This window comes from Narcine bancroftii, chromosome 7 (genome assembly GCF_036971445.1).
Source record: "Narcine bancroftii isolate sNarBan1 chromosome 7, sNarBan1.hap1, whole genome shotgun sequence".
In the NCBI taxonomy this organism is placed as follows: domain Eukaryota; kingdom Metazoa; phylum Chordata; class Chondrichthyes; order Torpediniformes; family Narcinidae; genus Narcine; species Narcine bancroftii.
In genome coordinates, this window is record NC_091475.1 from 187,602,174 (window position 1) to 187,614,893 (window position 12,720).

The 12,720-nt window shown below is 38.2% G+C and overlaps 1 protein-coding gene across 1 annotated transcript in view; it reads right to left on the minus strand.

The window, feature by feature from the left end:
- Positions 1–2,049: 2,049 nt before the first annotated feature.
- The window catches only part of foxo1a (forkhead box O1 a), a 104,764-nt gene continuing 94,093 nt past the window's right edge, over positions 2,050–12,720 (minus strand). The window contains exon 3 of the mRNA XM_069891729.1: positions 2,050–6,080. The gene's annotated coding sequence lies outside the window, so the exon portion shown is untranslated. The remainder of the gene's footprint in view (positions 6,081–12,720) is intronic.

Here is a 12,720-nt window from a genome sequence, read left to right on the forward strand (position 1 = left end):
AAGAACTGTATGTCCCTGCTCTGACTTATCTACCAATTTGACAAAGACATTCTGAGGAACAGATCTCAATCGTAATGTGGGGACCACCTGTACAATGCCATGAGCCGTGTAGTTTCTACATTTACCCACCTGATAACTAACATTTTCATAATAATATTCTGTAACCCTGTAAATTATGTAGTCTAATTTCTTCAAATTTTAATTATTGATTTTCAAAGCTTTTTCATTCCTTTCTCTCCATCCATTTTTTCTCATTACCTGATCTAGCATTGAAACACCAGTTTAACTTCATTTTCCTTTTTATCTATGCTGCTACCCATCATCACTCTGTTTAAGGAAATACATATTGCTTTAGCTCTTTTCTCTCAGGTCCCTGTTTTCCAGTTTCCTTCACTCTCCCCTGGACTTCTTCCCTGAAACACACTCACCGGTCCATGTATTTTCCTTCTCCTTTTGATAACCTCTCCTAACCCCCGACCCCCTCCCCTAGTTCCATTTGCCAATCAGTTCCTCCCTTTCTGGTTCCACCCATCACTTACCAGCACTGACCCATAACTGAACCCCCTCATCTTTCGATAGACTGGCCATTAGTAATGTTGATTAACTGGTGCTTGCCACTTTGACAATGGCCCATGTAGCTAGCCATTATCAGCAAAATACAGAAATGTTGGAGCCAGTCTCACAGCATCTGTAGGAGGTAAAGATATATTACAGATATTGTGGGCCTGAGCCCTTCCTTACACTTTCACTCCATTCAGTTGCTCCACTGGAAAATCTTTTCAAGGGATGCTGTTTCACAACCACTCATCTTTTTCCAAAAGCAACAAGTGCACATCCCAGGGCTTTTATTAGTGGTTCTTCAAATATGCTCCATTCTGCTATCTTCTAGAGTATAAAAGCTCCCTACGTTCTACTTTGCAATATTTGAGTGTGAAATTTTAAGTACCCAACAACTCAAAAAGGCCTCTTGTTAACCATTCATCCACTAAATTTGAATATAATTGCAGAATCATCCAATGACCTCTGACACCTCTTCAAAATTCAATAGAATTTCTATTATTCCAAACACCAATATTAAAATGAAGCCTTCTACAATATATCCTGAAAATAACTTGCTAGGATGTTCATGAGAATTGAAGGATTTAGACATTTAATTCAGGTGCCTTGCACAGTTTGCAGAAACAGCAAGCGCTTGGGCATTTTGACTGGCTGAAAACTTACTATAACCCTGTGCCTATTCAATCCTTGCCCTAACAAAATCATGACCATGTAAATTAATAAGCAGGATTCAAAATCTCTCATCTGAAATGGTTGACCTCATTTAATGTTATAAATAGAAAACAAGACCATAGAATGCTACAGCACAAAACAAAAAACAGGCCATTTGGCCCTTCTAGTCTGTGCCAACCATGGTCTTCCTAGTTCCACTGACCTGCTCCCATTCCATAACTCTTCCATCCAGGTTCCTATCCTATTTATTCTTTTTTTTTGGCTTTTAGTTTGGAAATTTTTTTAAAAACTTTATTTATAAGATATAGAATACAAATAAAAAATTAAACTAACACCTTACATAATACATACTATTTTCCCTACTACTCACCCACCTCCCACCCTCCCCCCTATAACCCACCCCAAACTACTCCCTACAAAAACATATATCGGTTAATTATCCATTGCTGTGGAGTGTGCCAAACCCCTAACATCTTGAAAAAGACATTTAAGATTTATCCAAACCCATACATTTCAAATATGGAGTCCACATTTTAACAAAAAAAATAACTATTACATAAATTATGTTATCTTCTCTAAATAAATACAAGATCTCAACTCATCATGCCATCTATGTACATTCAATATCATTCTTCCATGTAATTGCAATACATTTCCTAGCTGCACCCAACGGCACACGAATAAAAGCAATTTGAAATTTGTCCAATCTTAAACCTGTTGTTAATGTTGCAGTATAATATATTTTTTTTAAAAAGTAATGGATTAAGTGTCAATTCAAACTTGAATATTTTTTTTTAAGAAAGCAATAACTCATTCCAATTTTTTGTAACAGAATTATATACATTTATTATGGCTCCATACAATAACAGCAAAGGATTGTTCTGGTGTCCTTAAATGTACACTATCAGGCACTCGTCTATGAAACAATACATTTCGATACAGTCTACATTATTGAAAGGATATAGAGCAGTAAAACTTTCAAGTACTGCTACACTCTGTAGTAATGGACAAAGCATTATTTACATGCCACTTTCAGGCTATGGTTGGTCGACGGAACATCCATCAAAGAAGGGTCAGTTTTGTGCAAATTGGTGAATTTGTTTTTGTTTTTACAAACCTATTCCTACTGCAACTTTTATTTATAACCTGGATCCAATAGATAAGTCACATTTATCTCGATTATAAGTTAATAAATGTAAGTACTTAAATTTTATTAATGATTCATAAATGTTTATTAAAACAGTTAAAGTTTAAGTGCAATTAACTTTCTATGTTGAAAAACAATTGGTCCAATAATTTTTCCTTCCCTCTTCCTAGCGATGCTCTACTGACTCTGATTAGCCAATTACATCAAGCAGTACATCATATTCATTCGTTGTACTGAAGTATACAAATTCATTGAAAGAATAAAAATTTCATCACTAACTTCTAAATAAACTTTATATGACACATTTGGTTACACGTAGCTATGTCTGGAATATTACATCTTTGTTACAATTAAAATATCTGATAACTCTAAGAATATACTTTTTAAACAGTACAAATCTGCAAAAAAAGTTCCAAGTAAGACTTTGTATGCATAGGTAAGATCTGCACATTTCACAGAGCAATCGATTCTTGAGAATTAAGGTATTTCTACTTAAAGCTTTGAGGTTCTATTGTGAAATGGCCAATGCAATACAGTAATGAAACTGTTTGAGCATCTAGCTGAGAATGTGTAACACTTCGTGGTACTTTCAACTTTGTATAACATTAAGCAGAATGAAAAATTGTAAAAGAAATCTGATTGTTAAATAATTGATCAAAAAAATTTAAAAAAAACTTACAGATTTACACGAGTCTCTGCGCAAAAGGAAAAATCCACAACAGCAAACTAATTTAGAAAACTCTTATGCTTGGGTTTTGGTGAATATTTACAAAAACACAAAACACCATCACTTAATAGCACCCCTTAGGATGTAAAAATCTAACATTCTACGTACAAAAATCTCATGTAATCCAGTTAATATAAAAGTCTGAAGGTGCTTTATGCCCCTTTTTGTGTGATTCTGTAAACTCAAAATTGGAGGGGAAAAAGTCAAAACTTATTATGACCCACAGTTCTTGTCTTTAAATATAAAGGGGGAAAATAAAACTCAGACAATAACTACATCAATGCAAACTCTGATCCTTGCAATTTCTTATTCATTCACTATTTATCAAACATGTCAGTTTATGGTCAAATAAAATCCTTCTATAACACTGAATGTCATCTGATCTGGCCATTAATAATATTCTGTAACAAAGTTCATGAGTAAAACAGACATGCAAACCTTGCTTGTATTGCCAAAAAATTGTAAATAACCAGAGAATTTAATCTTAAATATTAAATGGATGACTTCATCTTTAAACTTTAGTAATCTTGAAATCATACATGCCAAATAAGGTTTATACATTAATAGCTCCCACAAATACAGTTATGAAAATTAGCTGCTGGCGGAGGGGGGGTGCAGGTATATGTACCCATGACTAGAGTGTGAGTCTAGCATGTGACCATAACTTGCTCGAAGCATCTCCATGCAGCTCAGCTAAGATTGGAAACTCAGCATTTGTTTAGATGGGAAAAATAAATAGGAAATTGAAACTTGTTCCCCCAACACAAGGTATCAGTGTGTATATATATTGGACGTCTCAGGAGGGAAAGAAAAAAAAAATACCATTTGTATTAAGCAAGCAATCTTTGTGGCCAACATCCATAACAATTTTCAAAAGCAGGCACTGTAACAAAATGAATAATAGGATACAACTCATTTTTTTTTGTTGCATCGTGCCTTGGGATATACTGTAGGTGTCTAAACATTTCATATAATATCCATGAAACACAGCACTTCCCTACTATCAAACTGAGGATTTAATCCAGATTATTTGCTTGTATCCACAGATGCAGCTAACACAAAGTCACCTGGCTCAGATTGTGGATAGTGTAGAATTCACATTGGATGGTTTTAAGAATAGTAAAGCAATGGTAGAAAATTGTACATCTGGGAACATTATATCTTGTAGTCACATTTTTTTTGAAAGTCAATAATACTTCTGTTCCTTTATCTTGTGATAATTCCACCCAATACCATTCAGAAGATAGGACTTTTAAAGACAGAGCCTTTGAATTGGGGATAAATTAATATCCTTGGTGTAAAATGTTGCACACTTTTTTGAGATTAGCATTCCTAATGACAATTTGTGTTTTTAAATACCCAATCAGATTGTGGGTAATGCATAGCTAACATTTATATCTAAAGCTTTAAAAAAACTAAGCTGGGATCTAACATCAGTGTCAAAGAGCAAGATTCTTCTATTGCTTTGAGATCGTTAAATAGAATCTTCTTTAGGTAAGAATTTGGCCTGTGCTTTGCTTTTTGGATACCAAAGATTAAAGAATTAGTAAAACTGTCTCTCAGCAAACTTTAAATAGAAAATTCCTCATTGACTCTTACCTAGACTACAAATGGGCATTTGTAACATTAACAAATTGTCAGCTATCAGAACAAAATTACTTTACATAAAATTGAAATTAGTCTCAAGGTACAAAACATTCAAAAACCTTCTGAATTGATGTTTAAATAATTCAATGTTAAAAACGAATTCAGAATTCTAAATAATCAAGAGAATGGGTAAGTTTAGTCTTTGAAATAGTCATGTCGTTTACAAAAGGTGGTTGTATGTCAATAACAATTGGATGATGTGTAAGTGGAATGCTGGGATATTCCACTTTCCCAAGTTGTGGGCAGTATTACCGTGGAAAGGCCACATGATCTAGATGGAAGGACATAACTAAGGAATAATGTATTGAAAATCTAAAAATTCACTGTAACTTCTCATACTGCACTTCAAGAGCTTAACCTTAATCAGTTATATTTATATTTTGAACTGTATTGCACAAGATCCATTATCAATCTGCTTTAATGTAATTATTAGAAAGAGAGGGGATCATTTTCATCTGACCTGTCACATTGGAAACTAAACTAGGTTCCTGTTTTGTCCCCAGTCTGTTCTTACTGTTCACCCACTTCAACAAGATAAGTGACTCAGCTTCCCAAGTGTGGAATAAAATTCAGCTCCTTCCACCACTCCCCACGCAATCTTTGTTTTCAAATCAATTCCCATTAAAATTGTTTAAAAACACTGGAGATACGAAATCTTAAAATTGATTTTTAAAATCTTCCTTTCTCTCTATTAGCATGAATGTATTATTGGATAAAGCACAAAAATATGCTACAATAAAACAATTCAACATCAAAAATATTGAATGCGCAAACAGTCCATCTTAAGGCTTAACAGTTGAAAATCACTAGTGCAATTAAATATCACTACAATTCAACAGGCTTGGAAACTAATCTCAACCTTAAATTCCGATTTAAAAGTGAATGATGTGAGGCTTTAAAGCAAATAGCAAGTGTGTTATTTGCATCAATTTTTCCACAGTGCATTACTAGAAGATGTGAAAGATTTTGGAACAGAGTTTGTTACAGATACAATTAACAACCAGATCAGGCACATATAATGGTCAGAATTAGAGAGAGAGAATTGTTAATTAAACATACAATGTATCTATGTTTTGGAAATTACATTCTGTAGTGAGTTTGGCACTTTTTAACCAAACAGTTCCAAATTCCAGAGGCCTTATCTGGAGCAGCACATAACCTGCAAACATTGGGCAAACATCCTGTGCAGGAAAAAGTTCCATGCTGCCAAGTATGATGAAAAAGGAAAAGGGAGCATATATCAAGAGAATTCATCTCGGGTGAAGGACATCTTTGCATTGCTTTTCCCAATTCCTGATGTCAATCCAGTTTTGGTATCCTCAGAAGAATCTAGTTTAATGAGAAAAGGACAGTGTCAAACAAAACAGAACAAACATTAAGCTACTCAGATGCTGCAGATTAACATGGGTGATGCTACTAATGTAATAATTCATCAAAAGGGCTTGAGTTTTATCTGAAAATTATCAACCACAATTCAGATTTTTTTTGCAGAATTTAATGAAACTAGCATATCCTTAAATAAATAATATTCAACTGAACCTCCAGGAATATTAATCATTCTATTTCTGTCACACAAAATCTGTTTAATGAGGGATTGACTGAAAAAAAATACTGGGACCTATAAAAAAAACTCAAGCAATCAAGTCATCTGAACTTCTCAAATAGGTTATGACTTAGTAAAATAGATTCAGTTCTTAGCTACTCATATTTCTTTTCTTTGGCTTGGCTTCGCGGACGAAGATTTATGGAGGGGGTAAAAAGTCCACGTCAGCTGCAGGCTCGTTTGTGGCTGACAAGTCCGATGCGGGACAGGCAGACACGATTGCAGCGGTTGCAAGGGAAAATTGGTTGGTTGGGGTTGGGTGTTGGGTTTTTCCTCCTTTGCCTTTTGTCAGTGAGGTGGGCTCTGCGGTCTTCTTCAAAGGAGGTTGCTGCCCGCCAAACTGTGAGGCGCCAAGATGCACGGTTTGAGGCGTTATCAGCCCACTGGCGGTGGTCAATGTGGCAGGCACCAAGAGATTTCTTTAGGCAGTCCTTGTACCTTTTCTTTGGTGCACCTCTGTCATGGTGGCCAGTGGAGAGCTCGCCATATAACACGATCTTGGGGAGGCGATGGTCCTCCATTCTGGAGACGTGACCCATCCAGCGCAGCTGGATCTTCAGCAGCGTGGACTCGATGCTGTCGACCTCTGCCATCTCGAGTACTTCGACGTTAGGGGTGTAAGCGCTCCAATGGATGTTGAGGATGGAGCGGAGACAACGCTGGTGGAAGCGTTCTAGGAGCCGTAGGTGGTGCCGGTAGAGGACCCATGATTCGGAGCCGAACAGGAGTGTGGGTATGACAACGGCTCTGTATACGCTTATCTTTGTGAGGTTTTTCAGTTGGTTGTTTTTCCAGACTCTCCATCGGGCACACAAAACTCAAAACGGTCAACCAGTTTACCTATCTCGGCTGCACCATTTCATCAGATGCAAGGATCGACAATGAGATAGACAACAGACTCGCCAAGGCAAATAGCGCCTTTGGAAGACTACACAAAAGAGTCTGGAAAAACAACCAACTGAAAAAAACCTCACAAAGATAAGCGTATACACTCATATTTAGCAAGTCTGAAAATAACGCACTCCTGACATATATAATCCCTTAACTACTCTGGTAATCTTACAACTTGATACAAGCTTTAATGTGTGTGTGTGTGTGTGTGTGTGTGTGTGTGTGTGTGTGTGTGTGTGTGTGTGTGTGTGTGTGTGTGTGTGTGTGTGTGTGTGTGTGTGTGTGTGTGCGCGCGCGCACCCGCGAAGAACTGTTTCCTTAGTAAACTGAATACAAGAATGATGTAGATTAAATTTTTCTTACATTACATCATATTGTGTTAATTGGGATGTCCTCCTTGAGATGAAGGTATCAAATAAATTGATCAACATATTACAACAATTCACTTTTATTGAAAGATACCCAACAGTATTCCCATTGAACAAGCATTTGGCTCATTATTGAAATGATGCTGCTAGCATACATTAACCAAAAGAAGGTACAATCATGCCTCAATTTAAAAAAATCAAAATCAAATTAAGTAAGTTTGTAGTATTAAAATAAAAACCAGCTTTCATAGGAGGTGGTTACAAACTTGTGTCCCTATATTCTGTGGTACTATCTGAACAAATAGAGTAGAATTTATCTTTGCTACATGTGGTTAGAATGATGTTTTATATACAAGGAAAGAAAAAAAGATAATTCTAAATAGTACACAAAAGTCCTGGAAAAACTCAGTAGGTCACACAGCAACGATAGAAAACCAACATTTTGGGCCTGAGCCCTTCATCAAGATATGAGCAAGAAGAGGGCAGACAGTGTAGGGGGGGAGGGGGAGAGGCGGAGGGAAGAAGGGACAGGGAGCACAGCCAACAAACGAGAGATCAGATGGGAATATGGGTGGGAGCACAGAAGAAAAAGAATGCTCAAGTTCGATGGGGGGACGAGGTACATACAACATGGAACATTACAGCACAGTTCAGGCCCTTCAGTCCATAATACTATACTGAATTGTATATCTATCCGAAAACAGATTTAAACCCTTCCTACCTCTTAACTCTTCATTTTTCTTTCATCCATGTGCTAGTCTGAGGTGTTTTTTTTAATGCCCCTATTGTTCCAGCCTCCCCTCACCCCCACCCTTGGCAATGTATTCCAGGCACCCACAATTCTGTGTAAAAAAAAAAAAAATCTCTGATGTCTCCCTTAAATTTTTCTCCCTCTGTCCTCTCATGTTTGCTACTCCCACCCTATGAAAAAGGTGCTGGCTGACTACCTTATCTATGCCTCTCGAAATTTTGTAGACCTCTTCACCTCTCATCCTTATTTGGTCCAAAGGCTGCTAAATCCTTGCCTCACAAGACACATCTTCCAATCCAGGCAACATCCTGGTCAATCTGCTCTGCACCCTCTCCATGGCTTCCACATCTTTCCTGTCATGAGGTGACCAGAACTGATCACAACATTCCAAGTGTGGTCTCACCAGAGATTTAGAGTTCCAACATTATCTCCTGACTCTTGAACTCAATCCTCCGATGGATGAAGCCCAGCACACCATAAGACTTCTTAAATATCCTATCAACCTGCACGGCAACCTTGAGAGATTTGTGGATTTGGACCCAAGGTTTCTCTATTCTTCCACACGGTTAAGTGTCCTACCATTAACTTCAGCTTTGATCTTCCACCTCACAGTTACCCGGATTGAACTCCTGCCACTTTTCTGCCAAACTGCATCCTGTCTATATCCCGTCGTAACCTCCGACAACTTTCAGCACTAAACCACAACTCCTCCAATCTTTGCATCATCCACAAACTTACTGACCCATCTGTCTGCTTATACATCTAGATCAATTATAAAAATCACAAAGAGCAAGGGTCTCAGAATAGATCCCTATGGAACTCTACTTGTTACTGACCTCCAGTGATTTTCTGTCCACTACTCCTCTCTGCTTTCTACAGGCAAGCCAATTCAGAATCCACACAGCAAAGGTTCTAAAGGATCCCATGCCTCATGACTTTCTGAATGGGGGAAACCTTGTCAAATGCCTCACTAAAATCCATAAACACATCTACCTGCTTACCTTCATCAATTTTTTTTGTTACCTCAAAAACCTAGACTCTCCTGAGGCGCAATGTTCCCCTTACAAAGCCATGCTAACTATTTCTGATATTCTGTGCTGGTACTTCTCAAAATGCTTGTAAATCCTGTCCTTAAGAATCCTTTCCAATAGTTTGTCCAACACTGATGCAAGGCTCAGTGGTTTATAATTCTCAGGATTCACTCTATTACCTTTTTTTTAAAACAAGGAGACCACAAATGCCATTTTCCAATCTTCCAGCACCTTCCCTGTGACCAAGGAAGATGTAAAGAACATTGCCAACGCCCCAGCAATCTCTTTCCTCCTTTCCCATAGCGGTCTCGGGTATATCTCATCCAGTCCAAGGGACTTATCAATCCTATTGTTTTTAATAAGATTCAGCAGTTCCTCTTTCTTAATTGGAACCTTGTCTAGCACATAAGCTTGTTCTATTCTGACCTCACCTTGACTAAGGTCCTTTTCCCTGGTGAATACTGAAGCAAAATATTTACTTAGGACCTCCTCACCTCCTCCACCTCCAGGCACCTGTTGCCTCCTTTATCTTTAAGCAGCCCTACCTTCACTCTCAACATCCTTCTGTTCTTCACGTACGCATAGAATGCCTTGGGGTTTTCCTTAATCCTACTTATCAAGGTCTTCTCCCTTCTAGCTTCTCAAGTCCTTGCTTGTTTCATTCTGTCTACCATATTCTCATAGCTCTTCCTGTTGGTCGCTTTTTAAATCTAATGTATATTTCCTTTTTTCTCATAACTAGCTACCTCACCTGTTTTGTCAACCACAGTTACCCTTTCCTAATATCTTTTCCCTATTCCTTGTCCAGAACCCCACACAAGTGGCACCTAAACATCCTCCACATTACATCTATTCCCAATTTACTCTCGCTTGTTCCTGCCTCACCCCATCGTAATAAACCCTTCCCCAAATGGAGAGGGAAGGGGGTGGGAAGCTGGAGGAAAGGAGTCAGAGGGATAGGGAACAAAAGATAAAGATAGGGGAGGGACCAAATGGAAACTGGAGATTGATGTTAATGCCATCTGGTTGGAGTGTGCCCAGATGAAATATTAGATGTTGTTCCTCCAATTTGCAGGTTGCCTTGGTTTGGCATTGTGCAGGAGGCCATGGTCAGATATTTGGTATGGGAATAGGGTGTGGAATTAAAATGGTTGGCCACTGCAAGGTCCCCATTATTGCAGTGGACAGAACAAAGATGCTTAAATGAAATTATCTACTAGTCTGCGTCCAGTGTGTCGGATGTAGATGATGAAGCAGATGACCCCTGCAGATGCACAAGTGAAGTGTTGCTTCATTTGGAAGGACTGATTAGGGCCCCAAATGGTGGTGAGGGAGGAGGTGCAGTCACAGGGATAGATACTAAGAAGGCAATTAGTGGGAAGCGTTGTATGGACAAAGGGGTCTTGGAGAGAAGCAATTTTGCATTTATACTGGCACATTTCATATCAGTGAATATCCCAAAATACTCATTGCGAAGAGGCGAGATTTGTTTTAAACAAACACAGAGAGGAAGGTGCCTGAAAAGCATTGACAGGGGTTGTAGTGGAAGTTGGAATAATATGGACATTCTAAAGACTTTTAGATAGGCACCTGGATGCAAAAAAAAGTGGAGGGTGATGGGTGTGAGTTAGGGTAAAATTAAATTGTTGCGAAGTTTACATTATGGGCTGAAGGGGCTGTACTGTGCTGCTATGTTTTGTGTTCTATAATTTACTTTTGTAAACAATATGGTGATCAATTTGTTTGTTGCCACAATCCAAGACAAATGACCATTTGATCCCAACTGCAGGAGAAATTACTCTGTAAGAAATCCTTGCTCTTCTTGCAGATGCATATGGTTATTCACATCTCGATGAACTCATCACCACCCTCTCCCCATTTAATCTCTTCCCACTAAGATTAATTAAGCAGAATGCCAGCAAAGGTCTTCACAATCTCCGGAACTGCCAGTTCAGGTTTGTTGGTCATCTGCGCAGTTAATTATACAGTGTAGGGGGCTTGTTTATCAATGAAACAAACATAATAACTGATGCAGAAGACTGACGCTTTTTGTTGAAAAGGAAAGTCAATTTTAGTTGAGATCAGAAGTGGCCAAATACAGCCCTCACGCCAACTGCGACCAAAAGGTCATTTTTAAGTGGCACATCAGAAGAGCTGGTGCAGACAGTGGTATTACTAGGGGTTGGTTTCACCCGATGCAGTAACTCATGGTGTCAACCCCCCTCCCCACAATGGTCAAGTGTAAGGATTGTAGAAGAAACAGGTGTGTTTCTTGCATGTCCGGCGTGGCGGCAGCAGCACAGAGTGGCAACGCTGACCGAGGGAGGGTGCTCTAAATGGAGTGCACTAAAAGGTTCAAAAAGTAAATTAGAATAGAGATTTAGCCTTATGGGTATATTGATACATGTAACCTGGGCTTACAAAAAATTTTTTTTGTTGTTATAGCTAACCACAGGGGTATTTTTATAAAAAAATAATACATTTCTAATGAAACACTGCATATAAATTTTTTAGACAGTTATTTTGATCTCACCCCCTCTAATGGTGTCTCCCAGTGCAGTCTGCACCCCCCCTAGTGACACCAGACCCATGGAGAGCAGGGATCGCAGTCTCAGGACTACCCTGCGGGGTCCAATCAATCAGTACAACTGCCATCATCTCTGTACAGGCTTTAAAAAAGCCTGTTAAAGGAGCTGGCAGAGGTTGAAAACTGCTGGACATAATACTTTTTGGCTCATGACTCTTTAATTTTTCTGTATGTGGCACACAACCAAAAAGGTGTGGCAACCCCTTGTCTAGATAATGGAAACTATGATTCACGTAAGTGTTGTAAATGCTCTCCTTACTTTATAGGTATTTTTAAAACAAAGTTCCAAAATATTGAGTGAGCATCTACTTTTAAAAAAAAAAATCTAATTTTGCATGTTGATATGCTATGCAATTTCCACAAAGAATTATAAACTCCAAGCCGAGTGGAAGATTTCCAAAAATTGTGGGAGGCAAATTAAAACTATTTATCCAAACAGATATCCAATTAAAATAAATCCATGTCAATCTTCCATCCTGAATCTTCTGAGCTGGCTAAAAGCAATGAGATTCTTCTCTATATATGAGATTTGATGACATCATTAATCCTGACTCCTACTTCAACTCCAGTACAAGTACGCTTGACATCATGACAAAGGCAGACAAAAGGATCTATTTGAGGTTACTTTGTATTGCAATACAAAGATATTCTTGCTACTCCAGGTTCATTAAGTCTGGACCTTCCATTACATTAGTCTCAATTTGCAGACATTGCATTTCCCAATTTCCACAGAATGGC